Source organism: Melanotaenia boesemani, chromosome 24 (genome assembly GCF_017639745.1).
Source record: "Melanotaenia boesemani isolate fMelBoe1 chromosome 24, fMelBoe1.pri, whole genome shotgun sequence".
NCBI lineage: Eukaryota > Metazoa > Chordata > Actinopteri > Atheriniformes > Melanotaeniidae > Melanotaenia > Melanotaenia boesemani.
In genome coordinates, this window is record NC_055705.1 from 7,026,170 (window position 1) to 7,053,824 (window position 27,655).

General features: G+C 43.9%; 1 long non-coding RNA gene and 1 pseudogene across 2 annotated transcripts; both read left to right on the forward strand.

The window, feature by feature from the left end:
• The first annotated feature begins 732 nt into the window (after window positions 1-732).
• LOC121635623 lies at window positions 733-3,998 on the forward strand. 2 transcript variants are annotated; one of them, XR_006009479.1, is made up of 7 exons: window positions 733-854; window positions 1,626-1,835; window positions 2,362-2,439; window positions 2,512-2,566; window positions 2,679-2,911; window positions 3,047-3,255; window positions 3,473-3,998. It is a non-coding gene; the product is annotated as an uncharacterized LOC121635623 (long non-coding RNA). The 2 variants fall into 2 exon arrangements; XR_006009478.1 differs by lacking the exons at window positions 733-854; window positions 1,626-1,835 and adding an exon at window positions 2,010-2,245 and having other exon boundaries at window positions 3,473-3,997.
• Window positions 3,999-5,877: 1,879 nt separating this feature from the next.
• On the forward strand, window positions 5,878-27,041 carry LOC121635570 (annotated as a pseudogene).
• Window positions 27,042-27,655: the final 614 nt, after the last annotated feature.

The window sequence follows — 27,655 nt, forward strand, 5'->3', positions numbered from 1 at the left end:
CTGTTGCCTTGAAGCCACGGCTTGAGGAGCACCGCTTTTCCCACAATGCAATGCGTTCATAACAAATACAGTTAAAAGACCCGTAAAAAAATATTACAGAAAATTCCTTCAAATGGACACAGTATTTTATACCGTATATTTACGGACTTTTCTTACAGTGTAGGCCTATGAGTAGAAGTGTGTGATGCTTTCTAAACAGCAGTTATTTATTTATATGTTATTTATCAACATATTGAATCCCAAGGCAAAGTGACCCCAAACTTTTGAACGGTATAGATATATATATATATATATATATATATATATATGTGTGTGTGTGTGTGTGTGTGTGTGTCATATATGTGTGTAAAAGAAAACATGTAGTTTGGCTTAGATATCTAATGTATATGTAGTTACTGCTTTGAATCATGTTGCTAGAAGGCCTTCATATGCTTAACAACAGACATTTAGAGTCACTCTCTTAAGCCATCTCTGCCAGAGTCCGTTAATTTCAGGGCCTGAAATTCATTTTTCAAAATGGGGGGGTTCCCCCCTTACATGCATCATATAGGAGGGATTTGTTCTCTTTGGGGGGTCTTACCAGTGAGTTTTACTGCAGGTCTCCTACTCGTACCTCAGATTAACGTGCAGATTTCATTGCAGTCTCTCCTTTCTTAGCCGTCATCTCAGATAACTTCAGATAAGTTCAGATGATTTAAGGAGTTCCTTAACTGAGTTTTACCAGGTGATGCCACCACAAGAAGGATTGGGGCAGACCACCTTAACCTTCCACAACTTATAGAGCATCCAGACGAGTAGTGGATGGGTGAAAACACGGTCTGGTGAAGGCTCCTGGTGGTAGAGACTCGGCTGAGGTGGGTAGTACCACAGCTTCAGGTTGTCCTGGAGCTCCAGTTTTCCCTTTACCCCCGATCTTAAACAAGGCTTCTGATATCCACCCATGGTCTTCAGGTGGAAGCCCTCTGCCCACAAACAGGGCAGCTGAGTGAGGGGTGACCCAGTAGGGGTTACAGGGTGGATAGATGTGAGTAACAGGTTGGGTGGAGGAGGGAGGGTGGGAGTGGGTGGAGGAGGGGCTGCCTCTGGGGTTTTGAAGCCCTGGACTCTTCATTCTGGCCACTCAGGATGGCTGGTGTCTGGCGGGGTCGGCAGCTGCAGATCTTGGCCCACCGGGGCCTGGACCCTGTGACCCCGGGGGGCTCTGGCTGGGGCTTTGCTCTGCCGCCCTTGGGGTGGGTCCAGGGTAGTCTTTGTGGTGGGGTGGCTTGGGTTCGTGCTCCAGGATTACCAACGATCACCCCGATCTCTAGGCCGCCCTAGTTTGCCTCTAGTCTCCGTGGAGACGTGATCGCATTTGCAGGATCACACTCATCTCTGATCGCTCCTCATTCCTCATCCTCTTCATGCTGACAGTCACTGAGTTGTCCAGTGGGTTTATACACTAAGAAATACTTTTGTTCAGGATTTTTTTATTATTATTTATGTGTGTGTCTTTGGTACTTTGGTTGTTGATGTGATACATCTTGTTGCTGTCTGGGTTATTTTTTTTTTAGGAACTCCTGATGATTGTCAGCTTAGTTTACTTGTAAAAGCTGTAAGAAATTCTTTGTTGTGTTTCTGTACAGGTGTAGCAGCAGAAGGAAGGCTCCTTCTTCGCCTCTGGTTCCTGCAACAAGAGGGGGACACTCTCCTCCGCCTTTAACTTCAGGGCCTGTCTTTGGGTGGATCCTGCTGGACTATCCAGCTCCTGTGGTCGCGGCCTCCTGGCTGCCCTCCAGAGAGCTGTTTCCTGTCTGCGCCGCCTCCCAGCCTGACTAAACTAAATATTTTAATATGTAGGTGTTGACAAACATGCAGTTATTGTGGTATTTATGTATTTATTTATCAATTTTACTTGTAATTTAAGTTTGATTCACTGAATATTCTATGAAAATGTTACCACCACTTCCTTTCTCCTCAGCGGAGCTGCTTTCAAAGTGATTTTCCAAACACATGAAGTTTCTGGACAAAGTATCAGACCGGTATCGCCGATACTGGCTTGTATTTTACTTGGTATCGGATCAGAAAGAAAGCGAGTGGCATCGTACATCACTACTCCAGTACTCCTGCTGGCAGCACGCGGTGTGACGGAAACCTACGAGCCTGCGTGCTCTAGTCTGGAGCTGCTCTTAAAGGGCCAGCGTCACTAAAATACCCCACACAGTTATCACAATACCAGCTTTACAAGCAGAACGAATGTGAACAGGTAAACAGTTTAAAACATAAGCTCCGTTTCACAATGACACATGCTTAATATCAGTTTACTTGGCTACAGATAAATATATTTAAACGGCCTCTCATTACACAGTTCTTACCTTTCAGTTTACCAAACCAAGACTTGGTGGTTCACATGTTGCAGCTGCAGAGCCGAATGTCGCCATGGCCAGGAAAGTGTCTCAGGTAAACTGCAATCACATGTCAACTGTTTAAAAGTGGGTTGTTAATACAAGTTACTTAGACTCTGTTTTACAGAAACAAGTCATGGAAGGTGGGAGATTACTGGTTCTCCGGTCAGCACTGCATCTCAGTGAGTGATGACCTTTTCAGCCAGAGCATCTGTAGTTCTACACTTCATTCTCTGTACAGCATTAAAGTCTTTTCCTACAGATTTAAACATCCGATGATAAAACTTTGTTCAGGCTCTAGACCCCCAAACTCCCTTGGTGTTCCTCTGTTTGATCGGGAGAGGATGGAGCACATCTGGCGGGTCCAGAAGAAGCATGTGAAGAGCATCCAAGATCCACCAGGTGTTGCTCTCTACACTAAAACTGGGAGCTGACCAAGGGAGGTGTGTGTCTGCCGGTGTTTAGGTGAACCAGAGGCTCAACTTCCTTGGAGTCTTTTCATCTGCAGCTAAACCGCTTCATACCAGGTTTGTGTTGAGAGAACTGAAACCAGAACGTGTGTGTTATTGACGTGTGGTTGTGTATGTGATGTGGTTCATGTGTTGTGTACGCCAATAATGTTTCAGTTTGATATTTCATGTTACGTTTCAGTGTACTTCTAGGGAGCAGTGCCAACAGCCTGAATGTTCAGGTTTACCTGTTGGAAGGGCTACACAGGTGGAACCAGGACCAGGTGTTGCTGCCATGGCAACTGAGAAGTCTCCTTTGTGCTGCTACTCTGGTGATTTGCTGCATTCTGTCAACCAAACCTACAAGAAGCTGTTTGGCAGAAAGGTGGCGCCAGAGTTCTGTCCGTCCTCATGTTACACAGGTCAGAATTACATCAGTGTTACCAGGACAAAGGAAAAGCATGAGGCTGCATCTCTCTGAAAACTCTTGTGTTGTACTGTATACCTGTGAAACTGTGTTGCTTAGTGAAAACAATATTTAGCCTTTTGTTACTGTGTATGTATTTCATGATCCTTCCAGCCGACTGGTTTTTACTCATTCCAGTCTGCATGGTGTTTATTTATTTGGTCCTGTCTCAGGCAAACTCGTAGGAGTGCAGTATCTGTTCCAGCAGACTGGTCAGGAACTGCAGGACATGAACCCTGACTCAGAGGAGACCGCCCGGTTGGTTGAGGAGCACGATGTGGTGCTTGATGAGGAAGATGAGGGCTTTTCTGACCTCACAGACGAGCCACAGTGCTGGATATGGAGGTTCAACCTGCTCCCAGCACCTCCTCCACACTGGCCTCTGGCATATCTGAGGCTGGAGATTCCTCACATGAAACTGTGCTCAGTAACAGTTATTTGCTGCTGTTTTCTACATACTGTATGTTCACGGATGTTATTGAAACTAAAGGTTTTAAATAGTAATTTTCTGTTTTCTGCTTAATAACATTGGCAGGCTGTTGATGAGCAGAATGTGGCTGGATACCAGCATGTGGAGGAGAAAGATCCTAAATAGAATTTAGGGAACTTGCTCGTCAATAATTGTAAATAGTTCTGATTGTTTGAGTGTTTATTGTAAATATTGGTCTTTTTTAAATGGTTCTTGTATAATTCATTTTCTGTGTAAAAGCAACATTTCTCATTGTGAAGAGCGACATTAAACACACAATATTAGTGAATAATTGTTTAACTTGTTTAATTATTGTTTAACAGTGTTTATTGAAAAACATGTTTGTCGTTGTTCTTAATGACATTGAACATTAAACAGTGAGTGTGAAATGATTATTGTGGTGATTATAATAATAATAATAATAATGGATTAGATTTATATAGCTCTTTTCAAGGCACCCAAAGCGCTTTACATTGTGTGAATCCATTATTCATCCACTCCTCACTCATACCTGGTGATGGTAAGCTACTTGTGTAGCCACAGCTGCCCTGGGGCAAGCTGACGGAAACGTGGCTGCCAGTCTGCGCCTACGGCCTCTCCGACCATCACCGAACATTCATCCACACATTCATACACCAGCGATGCCAACACTGGAGGCAAGGAGGGTTAAGTGTCTTGCCCAAGGACACAACGACAGATGACTGCGGGAGCGGGAATCGAACCGCCGACCTTCCGATCATTGGACGACCTGCTCTACCGCCTGAGCCACTGCTTATGATGAAAGTATGTAAATTACTGGTAAGAAAGAACCACATTGTGACATTAAACTAAATGAAAGCCTTCACCATCTCCCTCACTAACGAGTTGAGGGTGAGACTGCCGGACAACATCAAAGCATTGCAGTACATGTCAGTTTAGAAGAAACTCTAAAGCACAATAAGAGCCTGGGACAAATAGAAAAAATAGTCAATCTCATTGGCTACTCTCATGTAGAGATAGACGAGATTGTCCAGCAACGGTGTGCCATCCATCTCAGTAAGTGGAATGAAACAGAAAACACACTGGGCTTCTGGAGTGAAATTTGGAAGTTCAGGGATGCAGCTGGTATCAACCCGTTTCAGGAGCTTGCCATGGCTGCTGTGTCTGTGGTGTTCTTGTCACACTCAAATGCTGAAGTTGAGAGATTATTCAGCCAGATGAGCGTGGTAAAAAGAAAACTTAGAAATCAAATGTCTTTGCAGACCCTTAACTCTGTCCTGTATGTCCGATGTGGTCTCAAGTTGTCTGGTGAGGCTTGCTCTGAGTACAAGCTGCCTGATGATGTTTTGCAGCGTTTTGGAACATCAGCTGTTAACTCATTCAAGACCGTTCCCTCAGTTGCTGAACCTGGCATAGAAAGCCTTGACCAAAATGAAGATGATGAACTCTTTCTGTGAGCCAGCACAGCAGGGGGGTCTGAAAACTGTCTATCCCAAAAATAGTTAAGAATGTTATATTTCTGACAAAACATGTTCATGTTTTACTGTGACTCGTTGTAGGCTTGTAACTGGAGCATAAGGTTAGAAACTAAACTAAAAGTAAGAAAACTAAAGAAAAAAAAAACTAAAAGAAATTAAATAAAAAAAAAGACCTAAGTAACTCTGCCAAGTTGTCTTTTCTGTGTTACTTTGCCAGACCCAAGCCCGGATAAAGGAGGAGGGTTAGACACAGAGCAATTCCACAAACCTTAACAGTCCTTTGGTTAAATTAGATATTTTAACATTTAACAATAAAGGACAAAATTGATTTATATAATGTGGATCTCGACAACGGTTATCAGAGCTTATTTTTAAAAGTGATGTCCAATTTCAATGACAAAAATACAAAAACAATAAAACAAACTAAGAATCAACAGAAAAAAATATTTGTAGTTCTAAACATATTTAGGGTGTTTTTGACTCACCTTTTGTCTCTCCACGATGTTCTTTCTTTCTCCTACGATGGCCATTACATTACATGCAAATGGCCAGTTATGCAGACTAGGCGATGACGTCATTTAGCGACTTCTGCAGACTTTCAGGACAGCCAATAGCTACTTTCCTTACTGAGGAGTTGGCAACAGTGGCGGCTACAGACGGAGCGGAGAGCTGCTGGACCTTCAGACACCAGAATGGAGGAGCAGAACCAGGACCAGAACCCCACGAGGAGGAACAAAGCGGGATCATCTTCTGATACCACCGGTCGGCAGGTCAGTGTTGAGGACACTAAAGACACGAGGACGAGTCTCGAGGCTCCGTGTCTCATCCGTTTGTTCTGGTTTTCTATCAGAGGTGAAAAAGAAAAGTAGTAAAAGTTTGTGTTTTCATGTTTTTCCTCATTAAAACCGCAAAGTATCCGCGTTTCCTCTCAGACAGAACCCAACGTAGGAGCTACGTCTGCAGTACAGAGGAACGGAGATAATATATCACGTTACTTTTACACAAAACGTTCACGTTGTCTCATAATTCCGAGCGTCCGAGGGGGGGCATCACACTTATTCAGGGGTGCATACTTTTTCAACCTACATTTTATATGACTTAGGATGAACAGTGGCTCTGCGGCTACTCCTACAGTATTAACAAATCATTTTCTCCCACTAGAAAAAGGAAAGTTCATCCTAAAATATAAATACACACACACACACACACACACACATATATATATATATATATATATATATATATATATAAATAAAACAAACAAAATACCATAGTGAAGTGCTGAGTCCATTTAATTAACTCAAAACTCAAGAACAGCAACAGGGTCTGGGTCATACAGAGAGCAGCACCATACAGCTTCACTTCTCTTTTAAAAATAAGCAAAATCTGAACACTGGATCAAACATTCAAGCTGGGCAAGGTAGCTACAGCAGCTAGGGAGCACAAGGAGCAGCACCAAGCCGTATGACTCATCTGCATGATGGAATAAACGTGAGTAACGTTGTCAACAACAACATAAGCACCGAGCTCCCTAGCTGCTGTAGCTAACCCTCCTAGCATGACTGTTTACTCCAGTGTTACTGCTGACAACGGTCCTTATGTTTCCATTAGAAGTGGAGCTCTATGGCACTGCTTCCTGCTCGCTCACGCCTGTCCGTCTTGTAGTTTTTGGAAATATGCTCATGCCGATGACGGCAAAAAGCAGCTAATCTCAGCAGCCGGACCGGTGAGCGTAATCGTTTGACCTAATGAGCCGCCCCCCTCCGTTTGTAATTGGCTAACATGTTGCCTTTGTTCATTGGTTGGATTGTAGGATTGACACATCAAGATAGATAGTTTGAAAGGAAGATGGATACTCCGATTAAAAAAACAAAACCCAGACCCAAATAAAATAACGAAAAACTGCTTTTAGTCCAGGGCGGGCATAGCTGAGTCCATGGGCGGGCACGGCCCCCCAATGCCCGCCCATGCCGACGGGTCTGGTTACTCCTGATAGGAAATGTTTCTCCTGGACGAAGGAACATGAACTCATTCAGTTGGATCCACACCAGAAAAATAACAACATGTAGGTGACTTCAGTCCTTGTTTGAATGTTGTTCCCTCAGTGAGGTTTTTAGTTCCTCGTATCCTCCTGAAACACTGAGACAATCTTACTGTAACAGTCCAGTAACCTGCTGGAAGAAGTTCACAACCACACTACTGTCAAGATGACCTGTAATGATTGTTAATCTCAGTTAGTTTACTTGATATGAAACATGCAGAAAAGCAGAACTTTACACGTTATTTAATAGTTTTAGTTCAACTCCACCATTTTAAATTAGCTCTACGTAACTTTTTATTTACTTTTTTACTTTAGTCAAAACCTCTTTTTCTAATAAATAAGCTTTTCTATATTGGACTAAATGTTTAGTCCTTTTCTTTAACACACAGAGTATTTTCTAACATCAACTTCAGGTTTGTTCATATTTCAGATCATGTTTCATTATTCTAGTAAAGATTTACAGGTTTCTGTCTTTACACGGGATTTCAATAGTAGATTTTTCTGGTAGTATTTTCCCTTTGCCAGATATAGTATCCCCTAACTATAATACAGAGTTTCAGTTTAAACGTAAGTGTTTTTATTTATTTCTCATGTTTACACACATGTCAGCTCATCTGTGGTTATTCTAGTAAATATGAGGAGATTTAATTTTTCTCTACTAAACTTGTTTGTGGATTCAGATTCTGGTCGACTGTATTTTCCCTTCAGCCAGAATCTGTTTCCCCATAAAACTTTAGTAAATAAAGAAGAAACGTCCTCATATTTACTAGAGAAATGAAACATGATCTGTGTGTAAAATAAAACAATTCCAGTTTTAACACACTGGTCTTTCTAGAAAGGGGATCCTGGTTTTGATAAAGTAAAAATCCAGCCATAAACATCGACCACAGCACGTGTCTCTGCTTCACTTCCATCCATTCATTCATTTGCTGTCCCTGCTTAGTCCAACACAGGGTGGTGGGGGGGTGGAGGCCATCCCTGCTGCTACCAGCTGAGAGGCAGTTTCCACCCTGGACAGGTCACCAGTCCATCATAGGACCAACACAGAGACAAACAAGCTCTCACTCACTCCAATGGAGAGTTCAGAGACATCAGTGAAGCTAACATGCATGTTTTTATGTGGACAACATGGAAACTCATCCCTGCTTCACTTTAGTAAAGAAAGTCCAAACCTCTGCACATGTACAAGAGTCAGAAAAGATGACGTGACGTTTCTGCTAAATATCACCTGGAGAAGGGACAGAAATGATGTCAGAGCAACTTTCTTGGAGGGAAAACGGGATGATATTTACTAGAGTAATGAAACATGATCCAGCCTGCGTGTAAATAAAAAGCTGATGTTTGAACAGAGATTGGGCTTCAAAGAGAGACGATATGACCGACTGTATTTACAGTATGATGGGATGGAACTTTCTGCTATCAATGCAAAGACGTTCAGATCGTATTTTCCCTTTATGGAGGCCACGTTTTGGATCAGAAACATCCAGAAACAGCTTCTTATTTGCAGTGGAAACATGGACTAAATGTATTAAATACTGTTATATTTCATATCAAGTAAACGGAGCCAAAGAGAGTAAAAGTCCTTCCAGGTGATCTGGATGGCAGTTCGGTTCTAAACTTCTCCAGTGTGTTATTGGACGTCACTTCTTTCCAGTATCTGTGTCATCAATGTCATGACGTTCATGCATTAGAACTTTGTTAAATGATGATGAAGCTGATGTTGGAGGAAATGAGAGTTTAGGCGACACTATGATTGTTTTAATGTTTCAGCAGCTCTTCTCACTTATTAGAAACCAATAGTTTAAAAGTTGGTCCAGACTCAAGCAAACCTCAGTGAGGGAACAACAAGCCTCAAACAACAAGTGAAGTGACCTGCATGCTGTTATTTTTCTGTTTCTGTGGTGAAATAGAGCGTAGTCAGGAGGATCCAGCTCTACTGAAACTCAGAAAGTCTCTGCTTGTGTGGAAATGTGTTCTTCTTCATCTCAGACCTGTTTTTACTCTCAGATATGAGGCTGAACATACAAATTATCTCCTTCTTCTCCTTAAGAGAGAAAGGGACAGAGCGAGATGTAAGACAAGAGTCCAGATAAGACCGTCTTTTACTGGCTGGAGAGATCTCACAGTACAGGTAGGATGCAGGATGGATGCAGGATTAAACGTTGTTAGGGGCGACGTCTCTGAGATAATCTGTAAGTTATGTTTTACGTCTTTAACCACTTTTGTTTAAGTATTTTGTTACTAGATTCCCTCCAAGAAGGAAAATGCTCATGTGACACACTTGTCTCTGTTATAATCCTACCAAGAAATCTGTTTTAAAGAAATAATATAGATTTTACAATTATCACCATTATTATGCATTAATTACTTTCACCACTCTATAAATGTGTAAAAATCACATGAACACCTTTTATAGGTCTTTTAGTTTCTCTCTTCTGGTGCCAACATCATAAATGATATAGAAGCAAAGTAAAGGAACCAGTAGGGGGTGTGTAATATCACACCGTTCACAACAATACTGGTAGAAAATGTGACGTCACATGATCACACTTTTCTGGTACTTTTTTAACTGCGCCTCAACCCACGCAGCAAGTGAACAAGGAAACATGGAAGATATATAAAACTTACTGTATCCAACCTGGAAAAAAGGGGAAAGGGCTGTTTTATAATTATTACTGAATTACTTCATTCAGTGAATTAACAATAAAGGGACATCATGAATCAGAAAGTGGACTGTGGTGGACTGGTGACCTGTCCAGGTGTACCTGCCTCTCACCTGCTAGTTGCTGGGAGGCTCCAGCTTCCCCTCAACCCTGAACTGGACTAAGCGGTATAGAAAATGGATGGATGGATCAGAAAGCTGTCCAGCCTGCATCTTATAAGATCCAGAGGAGAATAAGTTCACAGTCAGACAGGAGTACAATACTGAACATGATTCCTACTTGTTGGTGTATCCTAGCAATGGGCTTATTGCATAACAGTCATATATACTGAACCTTTCAGCAGCATTTTAACATGGTAACATCAGTGTTGGCAAAGATGAACATCATGAACCACATGGTCCTCAGTTTCAGACCCAGCAGCAGCAGCAGGTCCATCATCACGTCCAGATGAGGCTGAAGTTCTTCAGTTTACAATCAATCACCTGCAGCTGCTTCAGAAAGAACCATCTCAGTAACACTGACATTAACTTTAATTCTATTGTATGTTCTACTATAAGCAGGTTCAGATAATCTTATCTTATTTTACACATGTTGTATTCATTTCCATATTTTCTCACCACCTCGATGAGCTCATGATTAAGGTCCCAAAAACGGCCAAAAGCCAGTCCAGCAAGGCGCCCAGGTCTAGGTAAATGATTATTGTGAAATTCCCCGTGTCTTGTCTCAGTGTCACTTCCTTTGTGTGATTACATTTCAGTGTACAGGCATGATTACACGCTAAATTCCCTGGTTTGTATGTTCCTCTTCTCCCTGGTTGGTGTGTATCATCTCTACGGATCTGAACTGAAGGGAAAGTTTGGTGCATCTTGCGTTTGTAATCTGGGTGGGGGAGCCAGTTTGACATGTGAAGCGTTGTCTGTGGTAATCCAGACCAGTTTCTTTCCTCCAGGTACCAGCAGCTATAGTTTGTCTCAGACCAGCAGCACCGGTGTGATCTGGGAAAAATGAGTCTGGAGACATTTCGTCGGCTCTATGGTGCAGCTTGACCACAGGTCCGTAGCGATGGCGAAACATTGGACTGTAGCCACGTCCTTCACAACACCCTCACCACACTCATCATACAGAGCAGGAGAGACACGCCACTAAAATGTGTGTCCAGCCCGTAACTTGAGAGTGTTTGCAACTGGAGTTGAATTAAACCAAAGCGGTGGGAGGAGTCTGCAGCAGAGCGCTGCGATGCCAGCGGCGCTCGATTTATAGCTGAAAACAACACAAGAGTAAATTAAGGAGGAAATAATTTAATTTTTATGATCGTTGAAAACCCAGATCGTAATTGAGATAAAAATTTGTTTAGTCACCCAGCCCTACTTTCATCTCTCATAACTGGTAACCTGCCCATTACAGCGTGGATATGATACGTCTGATAATAACTAAATAATTTAACATCATGTGACAACTACACTCAGCTGTGAAGTTATGTCACATTTTCAGTCTCCATTAATTTTCCTTGAATGACTGAATTTGTGAGAAAAAGTTTTCTTTTTAACTTTTTAAATGTCCTGGTGAAAGCGTTTCATTCAGCGGAGTCACTTTAAATATTCTTGAAGTTCAGGTCTCAGATAACGTGTTGATGTTAATAAAACCTACAAAGAATATTGGATCCATTTTAAGCTGTAATACAACTCCTAAATTACTACAATGATGATGATTCAGCTCGTTCAGCTGTGCACGTTCTTGTGATGGACGAGACGTTGTCGCGGTAACCGGAGAAGGAAAAATATTCTGGTTGTTCCTCAGTGAAGCGCGACTGTTTCCATCTTCACCTTCCTGGCAGGCAAGGCCGGATTATCCAATGGGCATAATGGGTACGGGCCTAAATGAGCAGTTAAAAAAACAAGGCTTTAAGTTTTAGATGTGGGAGCAGATAACCAATAAGAAGCACGTCGATACAATTTGTAACCCTAACAGAACTATTTGATTGGTAGGGCGCATTTTTGGAAACCATGGTAACCTGCCCCCCCCCTATCCATCGTCTTCAATGCGAGAACTAACAGCCTACGAAAATCTTCGTTGGACCGTGTTATCCGGGGGGGTTGTTAACACCTCATCTACCTGTTCTTATGTAAATTCATGACATTAAGAATTTACACAACTTGCATTCGGCTTGCTGAGCCACCCAGAAGACGTCACTGCCAGCAATCAGCTGATAAACGCAGTGAAAAATGCCGTCTGCCAACTCTCACGCACTGGCCATGAGACTCGCGTTTTTGAGCGACTTCTGGGGCCGCATCACTCCCGGTCCCGGTGAAACAAATAAATAAATAAGTGGGAACGGGCCTACGATATGATCTAAGTGTCTGAGAAGAATAAATAGTAGATGTAAAAAGGCGCAGCAGCGCGGTTCATCCACTGCTCAGCGATCAGTCCGACACGCAGCGATGAGTGGAGATATTTCAGCTCCACAAACAGCAACGATGCGCCGTTTGATGTGTGTGTGTGAAGCCAACAAACTTCATTAAACATCAGAGAATCTACCATAAACAGCAGACGGGGCTCAACACAGGCTTTTCACTCGCCGTCACAGAAATGAGTTGGAATCTGTAGTGATGAATATGTCTTTGTGTTGAATCTTTATTTTGTCCTACATTAGATGTTTCTAACATTAAAACGGCAACACGGTCATTTTAAGTTTTAAAATTTACATATTCGATAACTTTGTCAAATAAAACCATAACCATAACCATAAAGCCTGGCTGGTACCTGACTCTTCCTAAAACTACATGAATTTTAATTCAAACTATTTTTGCTTTTTGAAACATAAAGCACAGAGTAAATATGAATATTTCTACCTGTTTTGGCCACATCTGGTTATTTTTGAACACACAGGATTTTGCATTGTTCTGTTTCATTTTCCCGTCGTTGTGGATCAGATGATGTGGAAGTTTTCACATCCACATCATCAAGAAGTTCACTGAAACACAGCTCAAAGCGGTTTCTGCAGCAGCTCACAGAGGAACTCCAGCAGAGTTTACGGAGGGAAAACAGACATAAATATTCTTGCCAGGACCGCAGTCGTATCAACCACGTGTGTGAAGAAGCATGTGAATAGTTGTTGTCATGACAATCTACACTATTTACTATAAGGTTAAAACAGCTATTGAGAAGTCCATCCAGAGCAGATCAGGTCTCTTCTTCTGCTGCAGCAGACGTTGCCTCATGTGTTGCTGCTTTTCTCCAGCTTTGTGCTGCAGCCACTTCTAGACTTCATAGAATAAAACAAGATGATTCATAACTTATTGGGGCTTTTACTCTAGTGAAACTGTTATATTTGACCTTACAGATCAGTGGAAGGGAAGGTAACCACTCTTTCGCACAGAATATCTCAGTGAGAGTGAAGCCAGCAAAGTCCAAGCTCTTAGTGAACTGGGGCATCTTGTGTCAGACCAGGGTAGCGCAGCTCCAGGTGTTTTAGAAACCCCTCCTCCATCATCAGGTGATCGGATGAGTCGGGGCGCTGCCAAAACGTCAAAGAAGAGCCTTGGAAGCTTTTTGAAGGGAGCAGTTAGTACCAAGACAGATGTAACTGCAGAAAGGTTTTTATCTGAGCTGAGCAGCTATCTGAATAGCCCACCAATAGACAGTGCCTGTCATCCACTTATGTGGTGGAAAAGACACACAGTAAACTTTCCCCACATCAGCAGATTAGCCAGAAAGTACCTATGCATTCCAGCTACCAGCTCTTCATCTGAAAGGTTGTTCAGCACAGGTGGAAACACAGTAACTTGTCAAACGTCATCCCTTACACCCACAACTGTGAACATGTTAGTGTTTCTAAAAAAGAATCTTAAAACTTGAAGAAATGTAGACAGCTTCTACCTCCATGCACAGTATTCAGCCACATGTTATTTTTTATGTTTACTCAAGGGTTTTTGCAATTTTGTGGACAGTATACATGGTTATGCCTGCCTGTCCAGTTGATAGGAAATTGTTCCTATTTTGAATTTGCACCCATAAAGTGCAGTTTTTAAGTATTTTGTCTAGCGTCAATTATATTGGTAGTTTTATCGTTATTGCAAATTTTCAAATTTATATCGTGATATATATTATATATCTTTGGCCATATCACCTTGCCCTAATTGGTATTGTTGTGAACGATACGATATTGCAAACCCCTATTTCTTACTTTATTTTGCTTCTTGTTACGACCACTCACTCGTCTAGGGGTGAGAGGGGGAATAACAAAAGGTATCGGAGTCAACGTCAACAATTTATATACACTGCTCACAAAAATTAAAGGAACACTTTTTTTTATTGGGCCTGGCATGAAATCAGTTAAACCTGTCTGATAATTTTCTGGTTGGTTAAGCAGCTGAGGGCATCGTTAATCACTTTCAGCTGTATTGGTGTTCATGGAATTAACAACAGGTGCACCACAGTGGCAACAATCAGAAAACCCTCAAAACAGGACTGGTTTTACATGTGGAGGTCATTTCAAGTTTCTCCCTCTTGATCTTTTTTGGCTGATTTTTCACTCGTGCTGGTTTTGGCTTGAGTAATCATCTCTACTGGCAGTATGAGGCGATTCCTTAACCCTACAGAAGTTGCACAGGTTGTCCAACTTCTCCAGGATGGCACATCCACACGTGCTGCAGCAAGAAGGTTTAATGTGTCTCCCAGCACAATCTCCAGAACATGGAGGAGATTTCAGGAGACTGGTGGTTATTCTCGGAGAGCTGGACAGGGCCGTAGAAGGTCCTCAAGCCATCAGCAAGACTGATACCTGCTCCTTTGTGCAAGGCGGAACAGGCTGAGCACTGCTCGTGCCCTACAGAATGACCTCCAGAGGGCCACTGGTGTGAATGTCTCTACCCAAACAATCAGGAACAGACTTCATGAAGGTGGCCTGAGGGCCCGACGTCCTGTAGTGGGCCCTGTGCTCACTGCCCAGCACCGTGGAGCTCGACTGGCATTTGCCGAAGAACACCAGAATTGGCAAGTCCGCCACTGGCGCCCTGTACTTTTCACAGACGAGAGCAGGTTCACCCTGAGCACCTGTGATAGACGTGAAAGAGTCTGGAGAAGACAAGGAGAACGTTATGCTGCCTGCAACGTCGTTCAACATGACAGGTTTGGTGGTGGGTCAGTGATAGTCTGGGGAGGCATATCCATGGAGGGACGCACAGACCTCTACTGCCTAGGAAATGGTTCTCTGACTGCCATAAGGTATCGAGATGAAATCCTTCAACCCATTGTCAGACCCTACGCTGGTGCAGTAGGTCCTGGTTTCCTCCTAATGCACGACAATGCCCGGCCTCATGTGGCAAGAGTATGCAGGCAGTACCTGGAGGATGAAGGAATTGAAACAATTGAATGGCCTTCACGATCCCCTGACTTAAACCCAATAGAACATGTGTGGGACATTATGTTTCGATCCATTAGGCGCCGCCAAGTTGCTCCTCAGACTGTACAACAGCTCAGGGATGCCCTCACACAGATCTGGGAGGAAATGCCACAAGACACCATCCGTCGTCTCATTAGGAGCATGCCGCGACGTTGTCAAGCATGCATACAAGCTCGTGGGGGCCACACAAGATACTGAAAAGCATTTTGAGTTGCAGAAATGAAGTTTTTGAAAAAATGGACTAGCCTGCCACATCTTCATTTCACTCTGATTTTAGGGTGTCTACACAATTGAGCCCTCTGTAGGCTGAAAACTTTTATTTCCATTAAAAGACTTGGCATCCTTTTGTTCCTAAGACATTGCCCTGTCGTTATTTGTATAGATATCCAACTTCATATTGAGATCTGATGTATCTAATGTGTTTCTTTAAAGTGCTCCTTTAATTTTTGTGAGCAGTGTATATATATTTATTTACAATAATAACAAAAGAAACATACAAACCAAGGTAGAGTGCCAAAAATAAGAATACCAAACAAAAGAAAAGGCACTATAATCACTTTCAACGAAACAATGAAATAAAACCAAACTCCGACCAGATTGTAAATAAACCCAAAACAACTTAAAATGTCCTGACACTCAGGTGAGTAAAAAGGAAGCTTAGCTGTAACCACTAATTCAACAATCAACCAAACAAAAGGGGAACAAACTCTTACTGGAGGCAAAACCGCACTCAAACAGTACAACAACCTAAATGGAAAACAAACAAGCATTGCTCACAAACCCACCAGGGTAACAATGTTTCAAACAAACGAAGCACTCGCAGGTGCTGTTAATTCTCAACTAATCCTGTGGCAGGCTGTGTTGTATTCTCACACAACCGCGCTGACTGAAGGTAGATCCAGTCCTTCTATAGTGGATACGTCTCAGGAGGGCGGTGCTTAGGAAGAGCGGAGCCACAGTCGTCCAATCCTGGATGAGAGGAGAGGAGCAGCAGCTCACGATAGACTGGCCAATCACCTGCAAGCAACCACACACTTACATTTACATGAACGAACACAGGCTGACAAGCCAGGGCCGTAACACTTCTATATCATTTTATGATTTTGGCACAAGAAGAAAGAAATTGATGAAAAAATGAATAAATTTAAGAGGTGTTCATGTTATTTTTACAAACTGTAAAGTGGTGAAATTAATTAATAAATAACAACTGTAAAAATCTTGAAGCTATATTATTTCTTTAACTAGATTTTTTTTTTGGTAGGATTATAATCAGGACATCCTTCCAAGTAGATACACACATACTTCCAAGTATCTGTATGTTCAGCATCAATTTTGAGACTGCTTCACATTAAATCTGTTTTTAGAGACGTCCTGAGTCTGAGGACAGTTGGGAGAGAAAACAGTACAATATTTGAGTTTAAAAAAAAAAAAGTTTGATCTGAAATCTAAAAAATAAATACCCCCACATTTCTCTACTTATTAGTAGAATTCCACAGAACAAGGAATTACATAACCTCCTGCTGCTGTGTCTGCAGTGATCCAGCTGTAAATAAGAATCAGTTTGTGGTACCTACCAGATGTTTGAGATTGAATAATACTTGCCCATAATACTTAAAGTTTGGGTAAAATGTAAATGTTTTCTTTCTGCTTATTACAGAAACATGGAGGCCAAAGGAGACCTAAACATCAAGGTGGTCGAGGCTGTAAGAAAGTCTTCACTGGTGCATCACGACCAAAGAGATGTTGGAGGAGTCACACTGGAAAGAAACCATACACCTGTGACCAGTGTGGAGCAGCTTTCACTCAGTCTAATAATTTAAAAGTTCACAATCGTATTCACACTGGAGAAAAACCGTACAAGTGTGACCAGTGTGGGGCAGCTGTCACTACATCTGGTGCTTTAAAAAGTCACCATCGCATTCACACTGGAGAGAAACCATACAAGTGTGACCAGTGTGGGGCAGCTTTTAGTCATTCAGGTGATTTAAAAAAACACCAACGCATTCACACTGGAGAGAAACCATACAGGTGTGACCAGTGTGGGGCAGCTTTCACTACATCTGGTGCTTTAAAAAGTCACCAACGCATTCACACGGGAGAAAAACCATACAAGTGTGACCAGTGTGGAGCAGCTTTCACTACATCTGGTGCTTTAAAAAGTCACCAACGCATTCACACGGGAGAAAAACCATACAAGTGTGACCAGTGTGGAGTAGCTTTCACTACATCTGATGCTTTAAAAAGTCACCAACGCATTCACACGGGAGAGAAACCATACAAGTGTGACCAGTGTGGGGCAGCTTTCAGTCATTCAGGTGTTTTAAAAAAACACCAACGCATTCACACTGGAGAAAAACCATACAAGTGTGACCAGTGTGGGGCAGCTGTCACTACATCTGGTGCTTTAAAAAGTCACCATCGCATTCACACTGGAGAGAAACCATACAAGTGTGACCAGTGTGGAGCAGCTTTCACTACATCTGGTGCTTCAAAAAGTCACCAACGCATTCACACGGGAGAGAAACCTTACAGGTGTGACCAGTGTGGAGCAGCTTTCACTACATCTGGTGCTTTAAAAAGTCACCAACGCATTCACACGGGAGAAAAACCATACAAGTGTGACCAGTGTGGGGCAGCTTTCAGTCAATCAAGTCATTTACAAAGTCACAATCGTATTCACACTGGAGAGAAACCTTACAGGTGTGACCAGTGTGGAGCAGCTTTCACTACATCTGGTGCTTTAAAAAGTCACCAACGCATTCACATGGGAGAAAAACCATACAAGTGTGACCAGTGTGGGGCAGCTTTCAGTCAATCAAGTCATTTACAAAGTCACAATCGTATTCACACTGGAGAGAAACCTTACAGGTGTGACCAGTGTGGTGCAGCTTTTACTGAATCTGGTGCTTTAAAAAAGCACCAACGCATTCACACTGGAGAAAAACCGTAAATGGGCCAGGAGGACGGTGCAGCTTTCATTCATTCAGACAATTAAAGAAAAAAAATTATACCAAATGTTGTGGAAAAACTGTAATGTGTTGCTGGATTAAAACTTCATCAACAAAGGTATCACTAAGAAGACCTGTGAAGTAAAATAAAATGATGTTGTGCCTATCTGTAAACTTTTGGCAAACGGTGGGGGGATTTGCAGCCACTTCTTGTAAATGTTTAGTAAAGTTATGGATTTTAGTCATAGAAAGACGACCTCCCTCTGAAGAGAAACTGTTCTGCAGCTGTTCTGTATCAACTGTGAGGTGATGGTTGCAACATATTTGTGTTTGAATTAAATCATACTGTATATAAATATGTACTTTGTTAGTCACAGAATTATTAATAGATTAGATTCATTTAGCGCTTTATCAAGGCACCCAAAGCGCTTTACATTGTTTGTCCGTTATTCATGCACACACATTCACACACTGTTGGTGGAAGCCAAGTTGTACAAATAATTGAGTTGTTTACAGTATGTCTGTCAGGTTTCTGATTCCTGTTCATGGGGGTATTTCAGGAAAGTCGCTCGAGAGACGCCTGAAAAAGTCAAACCAGCACCATCTTCTATTGAAGCATCATGTCGTTCTAGGAGCACAGTTCAGCCTTATTTCATCCAGACTGACTCAAGACAGACTTTCATAAACTCAGTGCACACACCTGGGATGTCGAACAAGTCCAAATGAATGATGAAGGGAAAAGTTTAAATGAGGGACAGTAGAGGCAGAATGAAAGAAGCATTCTCATCAGCGGATCAAACATTGCTGATTGATCTGTATGAAGAATAAAACGGCACCAGAACCTGGCGAGATGGTAGCCAATAACAAAACCAGGAAGATGGTATGGCAGAAAGTTGAATCAAATGTATTTCCCTAAACCTATACAAGATTTACCAGGTAATGGTGGCCCAGTGGATTGAAAGGTGGTTTTAGGCATGGTTGACCCAAGTTTAACTCAGCAATCTGGCAATAAATGGAAATAAGTAAATGGAGTTAAGATGTGTTTTTCTGACTCCCATGTGACAATGAGCTGGCATGGTAGTCAACACTTGTTGACTAAAACCGTTATATTGACCACATAAACGTAAAGCATCTTGAAATCACACTGACAGGCTGTAACAGATCATGGAAGTAATGATAGCAGCTGCAGTATAAACATTGACCAAAATACTAGCCCACTGTTGACGATCCCCACTATGGAGAAGGGACCGATGGAGTGGGGAGCCAGTTTCTGGTTTTCTATCCGTAGGGGGAGGTCCTTGGTGGAGAGCCAAACCTTCTGTCCCACCTGATATCCAGGGACAGGAACCCGACGCCTATTCGCCTTCCTGGTGTACGCAGCGGAGGCGTCCAACAACGCCCGTCGCCACACCCGTTGACAACGCTGGGCTGCTGCATGGGCCGTGTGAACCCCAGCCTCCCTTTCCTGAACCTGGAACACGGGCTGGTAAACATAGACCATATAGAATGGGGGACAAAAAAAAAAACAATCCAAACAAAACAGAATGAATATACACTGCTCACAAAAATTAAAGGAGCACTTTAAAGAAACACATTAGATACATCAGATCTCAATATGAAGTTGGATATCTATACAAATAACGACAGGGCAATGTCTTAGGAACAAAAGGATGCCAAGTCTTTTAATGGAAATAAAAGTTTTCAGCCTACAGAGGGCTCAATTGTGTAGACACCCTAAAATCAGAGTGAAATGAAGATGTGGCAGGCTAGTCCATTTTTTCAAAAACTTCATTTCTGCAACTCAAAATGCTTTTCAGTATCTTGTGTGGCCCCCACGAGCTTGTATGCATGCTTGACAACGTCGCGGCATGCTCCTAATGAGACGACGGATGGTGTCTTGTGGCATTTCCTCCCAGATCTGTGTGAGGGCATCCCTGAGCTGTTGTACAGTCTGAGGAGCAACTTGGCGGCGCCTAATGGATCGAAACATAATGTCCCACACATGTTCTATTGGGTTTAAGTCAGGGGATCGTGAAGGCCATTCAATTGTTTCAATTCCTTCATCCTCCAGGTACTGCCTGCATACTCTTGCCACATGAGGCCGGGCATTGTCGTGCATTAGGAGGAAACCAGGACCTACTGCACCAGCGTAGGGTCTGACAATGGGTTGAAGGATTTTATCTCGATACCTTATGGCAGTCAGAGAACCATTTCCTAGGCAGTAGAGGTCTGTGCGTCCATCCATGGATATGCCTCCCCATATCACTGACCCACCACCAAACCTGTCATGTTGAACGACGTTGCAGGCAGCATAACGTTCTCCTTGTCTTCTCCAGACTCTTTCACGTCTATCACAGGTGCTCAGGGTGAACCTGCTCTCGTCTGTGAAAAGTACAATTCTGGTGTTCTTCAGCAAATGCCAGTCGAGCTCCACGGTGCTGGGCAGTGAGCACAGGGCCCACTACAGGACGTCGGGCCCTCAGGCCACCTTCATGAAGTCTGTTCCTGATTGTTTGGGTAGAGACATTCACACCAGTGGCCCTCTGGAGGTCATTCTGTAGGGCACGAGCAGTGCTCAGCCTGTTCCGCCTTGCACAAAGGAGCAGGTATCAGTCTTGCTGATGGCTTGAGGACCTTCTACGGCCCTGTCCAGCTCTCCGAGAATAACCACCAGTCTCCTGAAATCTCCTCCATGTTCTGGAGATTGTGCTGGGAGACACATTAAACCTTCTTGCTGCAGCACGTGTGGATGTGCCATCCTGGAGAAGTTGGACAACCTGTGCAACTTCTGTAGGGTTAAGGAATCGCCTCATACTGCCAGTAGAGATGATTACTCAAGCCAAAACCAGCACGAGTGAAAAATCAGCCAAAAAAGATCAAGAGGGAGAAACTTGAAATGACCTCCACATGTAAAACCAGTCCTGTTTTGAGGGTTTTCTGATTGTTGCCACTGTGGTGCACCTGTTGTTAATTCCATGAACACCAATACAGCTGAAAGTGATTAACGATGCCCTCAGCGGCTTAACCAACCAGAAAATTATCAGACAGGTTTAACTGATTTCATGCCAGGCCCAATAAAAAAAGTGTTCCTTTAATTTTTGTGAGCAGTGTATATACACATATACATATATACACACACACAAAAGACATTAACAGTGTAATATTTTAAAACAGTTTGTGCAGAGTAGGGTTGTCACGATATTAAAATGTCAAACTTGGTACCGATTCTAAGGATGGTGCTTGATAATACTATTTAGTACTAAAGAGGGGGGGATTATTCCTTTAATCTAAGTCAGAACACCACAATAATAACGTAATATAAGGAATACAATAAAAATATATAAAATACATTAACAGCTTAAAATAAATACATAATTTTAAAGCTCCTTTAGTTTGTGTAGATAGTCCAAAAGCCGGTGGGTGGACGGGGTACCGGAGGAGGGACCAGACCAAAGCAGAATAATCCAGGCAAAAAAGTTTAGGCAGAGGCCGTGCAGACAGCAAATTTGATTCAGGCGGTCGACCAGGAAGCCGAGAAGATGGGGGCAGGGTCTCTGTAGGCCGAGAGAACTGGAGTAGGCTCCCTGGAGGATGACCCGAAGGACGAGTAGACTGGCCCCCTGGCAGACAGCCAGAGAGCTGCATTGACTGGAGCCGGATTTCTGGAGGACGTGCAGACTGGAGCTGGGAGGTGCACTGCGTGGAGCCGGATCTCTGGGAGGCGCGCTGACTGGGGTTGGAACTCAGGGAGGCTTGCAGACTGGAGCTGGTCTTTAAGCAGGAGCACAGACTGAATCACTGGAAGACAAACAAACATTTATATGTCATCTGGTCGACGGCTAGACAGTCGCACAGACAGAAGCTTAGTCCCTAGGGGACTCTGTAACATCCATATTATGGCGAGCCCAGGTGCCAGAGGAGGAGCGATCTCCCTGACGGTGTGGAGGCAGGGAAGTGATCTCCTCGGTGGCGTGGGCCACAGGTGGCGGCAGAAGAGCGATCTTCTTGGAACCGGGAACCAGAGGCTGGTGAGGAGCGTCTCGACCTGAGACCCCCTCGGAGCCGGAAACCAGAGGCTGGTGAGGAGCGTCTCGACCTGAGACCCCCTCTGAGCCGGAAACCAGAGGCTGGTGAGGAGCGTATCGACCTGAGACCCCCTCGGAGCCAGAAACCAGAGGCTGGTGAGGAGCATCTTGACCATAGACCCCCTCAGGAACAGTAACCAGAAGAGAGGCGTCTCGACCAGGGACCCCCTCAGGGACAAGCAAAATGGACCTGAGTGCCGGTGTCGGATGCTGAAGAGCTGAACAGGACTTGGCCGCTGGCGTCAGACGCTGCAGAGACGGGCAGGACCTGGGAGCCATCGTGGGGCGCTGAGGCACTGGAGCAGAACTGGGAGCTTGTGGCAACACCGGGAGAGTGGACCTTGGAGCCGGCGGTGACACTGGAGACGTGGGCTGTGAAGACAGGGGCTCAATCTCTGTCCTAGCAGTGCTGTGCTCCACCCAAGCCTCTTCCAGCAACTCAGCAACACCCAGAGAAGACAGAAGTATAGGTTTCGTACAAGGCAGTTTGATAAAGTCTACAGCCACACACAATCTCTCCCAGGGCCAGTGTTTTCTGCAAGAGTGTCAATAAAGGTTTTGACTACCTTATGCACTGCCAAGATGTCCTCAGACAAAAAGGAGGACCACTGGGTCCTGATTATTGTCTGCTGGGTCCATGGTTGGTCAGATCCTTCTGTTGTGTGTGGGTGGGGGTGAGGACCCAAACTCAGGCGGATCAGGCAGGAGGCAGAATTGGTGCAGACAAAAGTATTTATTCTCCTAAAACTCAGGAACGGGGAAACACACGTTACAGGGGATGAACATCATAAGGATCTGACATAGACAACTGAAAACCAAGGGGCAGACCAAGTGTTTGTGAAAGGACAAAATGGCCAAAAGATAGAGGTGTACAAGAGGACATGGATGCTGAAGTGCTGCTTCAGTGCCATGATTATGATGTGAAAGCAGAACCAGCAGCTTTAGGCACAGTGCGCAAAATCATGGTGCTCAATAGGATTTTCACTTTTAAGGTTTGCCAGTTACCGTCATCTACTTACATTTTGACATCACACTGAACCCCCAACGAAAAAGTCTTGTGCATGCTGGTACACATCATCTGCCTCCAGTGCAACAGCAGCTCCTGACAAGGTCATGAATCCACAGCATCAACCAGTAGGAATAGTTTATACATCAAGTTATTTGTTAAAATTTTAAAACAGCTTTCTGCCAAGTAGTTCTTGAAAACACTCTTTTTCAATTTAATAAAGTCAAAATTCTCCTTTGTTGTAATTTACCACTATTCCTGCTCCACTTCACCAGAACCAATGTCTTCCAATAGTTGTTGAACTGCTCCTGTTCTTGATGCACCTGTCTCTCAGTCTGAAGGAGAAAGACCTCAGTGACCGTTTCAAAATTCATCAGTCCACCATAAGCAGGCTCATCAAAACCTGGTTCAATTTTTTGTGCACTTTACTTGGCGCAGTTGGGATATGGATGTGTCCTGATGTGATTAAAGCCTCAATACCAAATGTGTTTGGAAAGACCCAAGTAATTTGTGACTGTACAGAGATGAAATGTCAGATGCCTTCATCTTTACAGAGTGAGATGTTTTCACAGTACAAATCCCACTCTGCCCTGAAAGGAACGTGTCTCCACATCGTGCGATCACTCGTGTTTCTTCATTGCATTCTGGCTCTATTAGTGACAAAGATCTGGCATTATCCTGCTTCTAGAAAAAGATATGGTCATTATGGTGTATTTTAAAACAGATGACCTGTTGCCCTTCAAAGTTTACAAACCACCTTTTCTCAGTAAAAACTCAGAGCTATCACATATAGTGCTGTTCACTCAGGACATTGCATGTTAAGGATACATGGGAAAGGGCAATTTGACACATCAAAGAGAACAAAATATTTGACACCATCATCCCCTTAACCATTGCTGGCAGTGGCATCCAGCTTTTTGCAGTCAAGCTTTTGGCCATCACCCAGTAGCCTTGGGTGATGGCCTCACCCAACTGCCCAAAATGCAGTGACAGCAACTCTCTGACATGATAGACATCCTCCAGCCTGTTATCAGGGGATAGAATTTCATCATTATTATCTCAACTGGTGCTTTTTCTGTTCAGTTAAAAAGTTATGGTTAAGTTGGTTCAAAGCATTTGTTTATGTTGAAATCAAAATTTTCGTTATTACCAGTAACTATAGCTGTTGCACACTACATTTTGAATCTGTCATTACTGTGTCAGAGTGTTTATGAATAAAGCCACTGTGTTTTTGGTTATTACCAGGATTCCTATGGGAAAGCCAGGTAATTTAAGTATTGACAAGAGTTTTATTCTAGTGTTGTAAATTATTAAATGGGCTTTTTAAACGTTCATCAATACTCAAATGACGAAAAGTCTTATTCCATAGAGATAAACACAGAAACAGGTCTTGATTACACCCTAATTTCACTTAGGCTCCATATCAGGCACTGTTGAAACTGTGGCAACAGCTTCCTTTGAACAATATACCATCCACTCCAATGTACAATTTTTGGCATTCCCACATGGAATAAGGACTTCAGTATGTGTAGCCTGCCAAAGTCTAGTCCATTTTACTTCATGTACTCTGCCACCTTGTGGTGATTCAGTACCAGCAGCTGTGTAAGGAAATAGAATATTAGAAGTATTCCTGCGCTGTACTGATGAAACAACTTTTCTAGACTCCACCATTAAATTTACTATTGAGAAAACTGTGCAAAAAGACCTACCCACTGGAAAATCAGAATGAAAATGCTGATTTTCCCCTTTGGCAGATTAAGTTGTCCACCATGTTATGACGGCTTGGCACAGATAAATTGCAGACGTTCAACGTAACTTAGCCAGCAAGGAATAATAGCTATGAACAGTTCACAGCACTGTGAACAATCATTATAATCCTGGTTACTTGTTACCGACTAGGCTTTAATTTCTATCATTTCTATTTCTATTTATTATTATTCCATGTGGGAATGCCAAAGATTGAACAACATACCATCCACTCCAATGTACAAAGGAAGCTGTTGCCACAGTTTCAACAGTGCCTGATATGGAGCCTGAGTGAAATTAGGGTGTAATCAAGACCTGTTTCTATGTTTATGTCGCCATAGAATAAAATTATTTGTCATGTCGGTATTGATGAACGTTTTTAAAGTCCATTTAATAATTTACAACACTCTACTACCTCTGGCGGCTGAGCTGGCTGGGTCTCCGGCGGCTGAGCAGGCTGGAGCTCAGGCGGGCGGCCAGACGGATGCTCAGGCTAGAGCTCAGGCGGGCGGCCAGACGGAAGCTCGGGCTGGAGCTCAGGCGGGTTGCCAGACGGATGCTCGGGCTGGAGCTCAGGCGGACGGCCTGAAAGCTGCACGAGCTGAGTAGACCGATTCCCTGATGCTGACAGGGGCTGGATCTCTGGTAGGCAAGCTGACAGGGGCTGGATCTCTGGTAGGAGCGCTGACAGGGGCTGGATCTCTGGTAGGAGCGCTGACAGGGGCACTGGGAGACAAACGTTAATAGTTCTGGCGGCTGACCGGGGGTTCACACAGACAGAAGCTGAGTCCCTGTCAGGCGACCGGGAGGTCGCACAGACAGGAGAGGGGAACAGGAAGAAACCAGAGGCTGAAGAGGAGCATCCCGCTTGGAGACCCCCGCGGAGACCGAAACCACTGGTTGAAGAGGAGCGCCGAAACTGTCGACCTCAGATACAGGAGCAAACAAACTGGGAAGAACCATTGGCTGGAGAGGAGCATCTCGTTTGAAGACCCCCTCGGGGACTGAAGCCACTTGTCGGAGAGGAGCGCCGAAACCATCAAACTCCTCGGAGACGAGAACCTCTAGAGGTTGCATGGACCCTGGAGCTGACCTCGGATTTGTAAGCACCGGGCAGGACCGTTGCGCTGGCGTCGGAGGTAGAACTGGAGCAGCCTGTGGAGCAGACGTCCGAGACCGAGCAGGAACAAGCCGTGGCATTGGCGTCAGATGTGGGAGAGCTGGTGAAGACCAGGGAGCAGGCACAGGAGGCTGCAGGACAGGAACAGACCGGGGCTGTGGTGTTGGACGCTGTAGAGCCGGGCAGGATGGGAAAGCAGGCGTAGAAGGCTGCAGGACTGGTGCTGACCTTGGCTGTGACGTCGGATGCTGTAGAGCCAGGACTGACTGTTGCTGTGGCGTGGGACACTGTGGAGCCAGGCAGGACCGAGGTGGAGGAACAGGAGGCTGCAGGCCAGGACAGGGGAACTGGAGGTGACACTGGGGGTGTGAGCCTGGGAGCTGGAGACGACACTGGGGACGGGAGTCTGGGAGCTGGACCTCGCTGGACCTCTCTGGATCAACAACCTGGAACCCTGGAACGGAGACCAGTTGGGGGAGTTCTCACGTTGGGCGATTTCCGCCTCGTTAGAAAACGCCGGACCTGCAGGGGGGAAATCCTTTCTCCTTACGTAATTCATTCTGCTTTGGGGCGGACTTTCTGTTACACATGGACTCCAAGGAGACAGGATCACGTTACCAACACTTTATACACAGACAGAATAATGATCATACTGGTACCGATACTGGAAGAGGTAACAGGGTTGAGGAAGCCAGGAGTGGAGGAGACGTGAGTCCAACAGGAGTGTAGATTAAGGTCCAACAGGGAGCGACTGTGGTGCTGGAGTATATGAGGGCTGGAGAAACAAAGGAAGACAGGTGTGACAGGTTGGCTTAATGCTGATGAGCGGATCAGGAACAGGTGTGGAGGATCAGGGACGTGAGGATGGAATGGAGTGACTGGCTGTGAGTGGCATGACTGACTGTGAGTGGTATGACTGGCATTAACATACATACATATATATATATATATATATATATATATACATATACATATATATATATGTAAGGTAAGGGATGATGCCCGACGAGGTGGCCATTATCATGAATTAATGGACTTCGCGGAGACAACCGTCCGACTCACATATAGGCGCAAGTTGTAGCGAATATAGCAGTAATTGCGGGGCGGAGTAGAGCGCCTTTATATCCGGGCAGGTTTTTTTGTTGAGCTTCTGGCGCATGTTGTTTCTTTGTAAGCTAAGTGTGCTCATTTTGGCAACGTGGTGCAGCCTTAGCTTAAAAACCACAAACACAACTAAAAATATAAAATAAGATCCTTTATTGATCCCACGGTGGGGAAATTTCACTGTTACAGCATCTCAAACACAAAGCAAAGAAAACATTAAACACTAGACTAAATAAAAAAAGAAGGACTCAAAAATATAGGTTTGAACCTGAAGGGAAGTGGCCTTTCTGTGTGGAGTTTGCGTGTTCTCACGTGT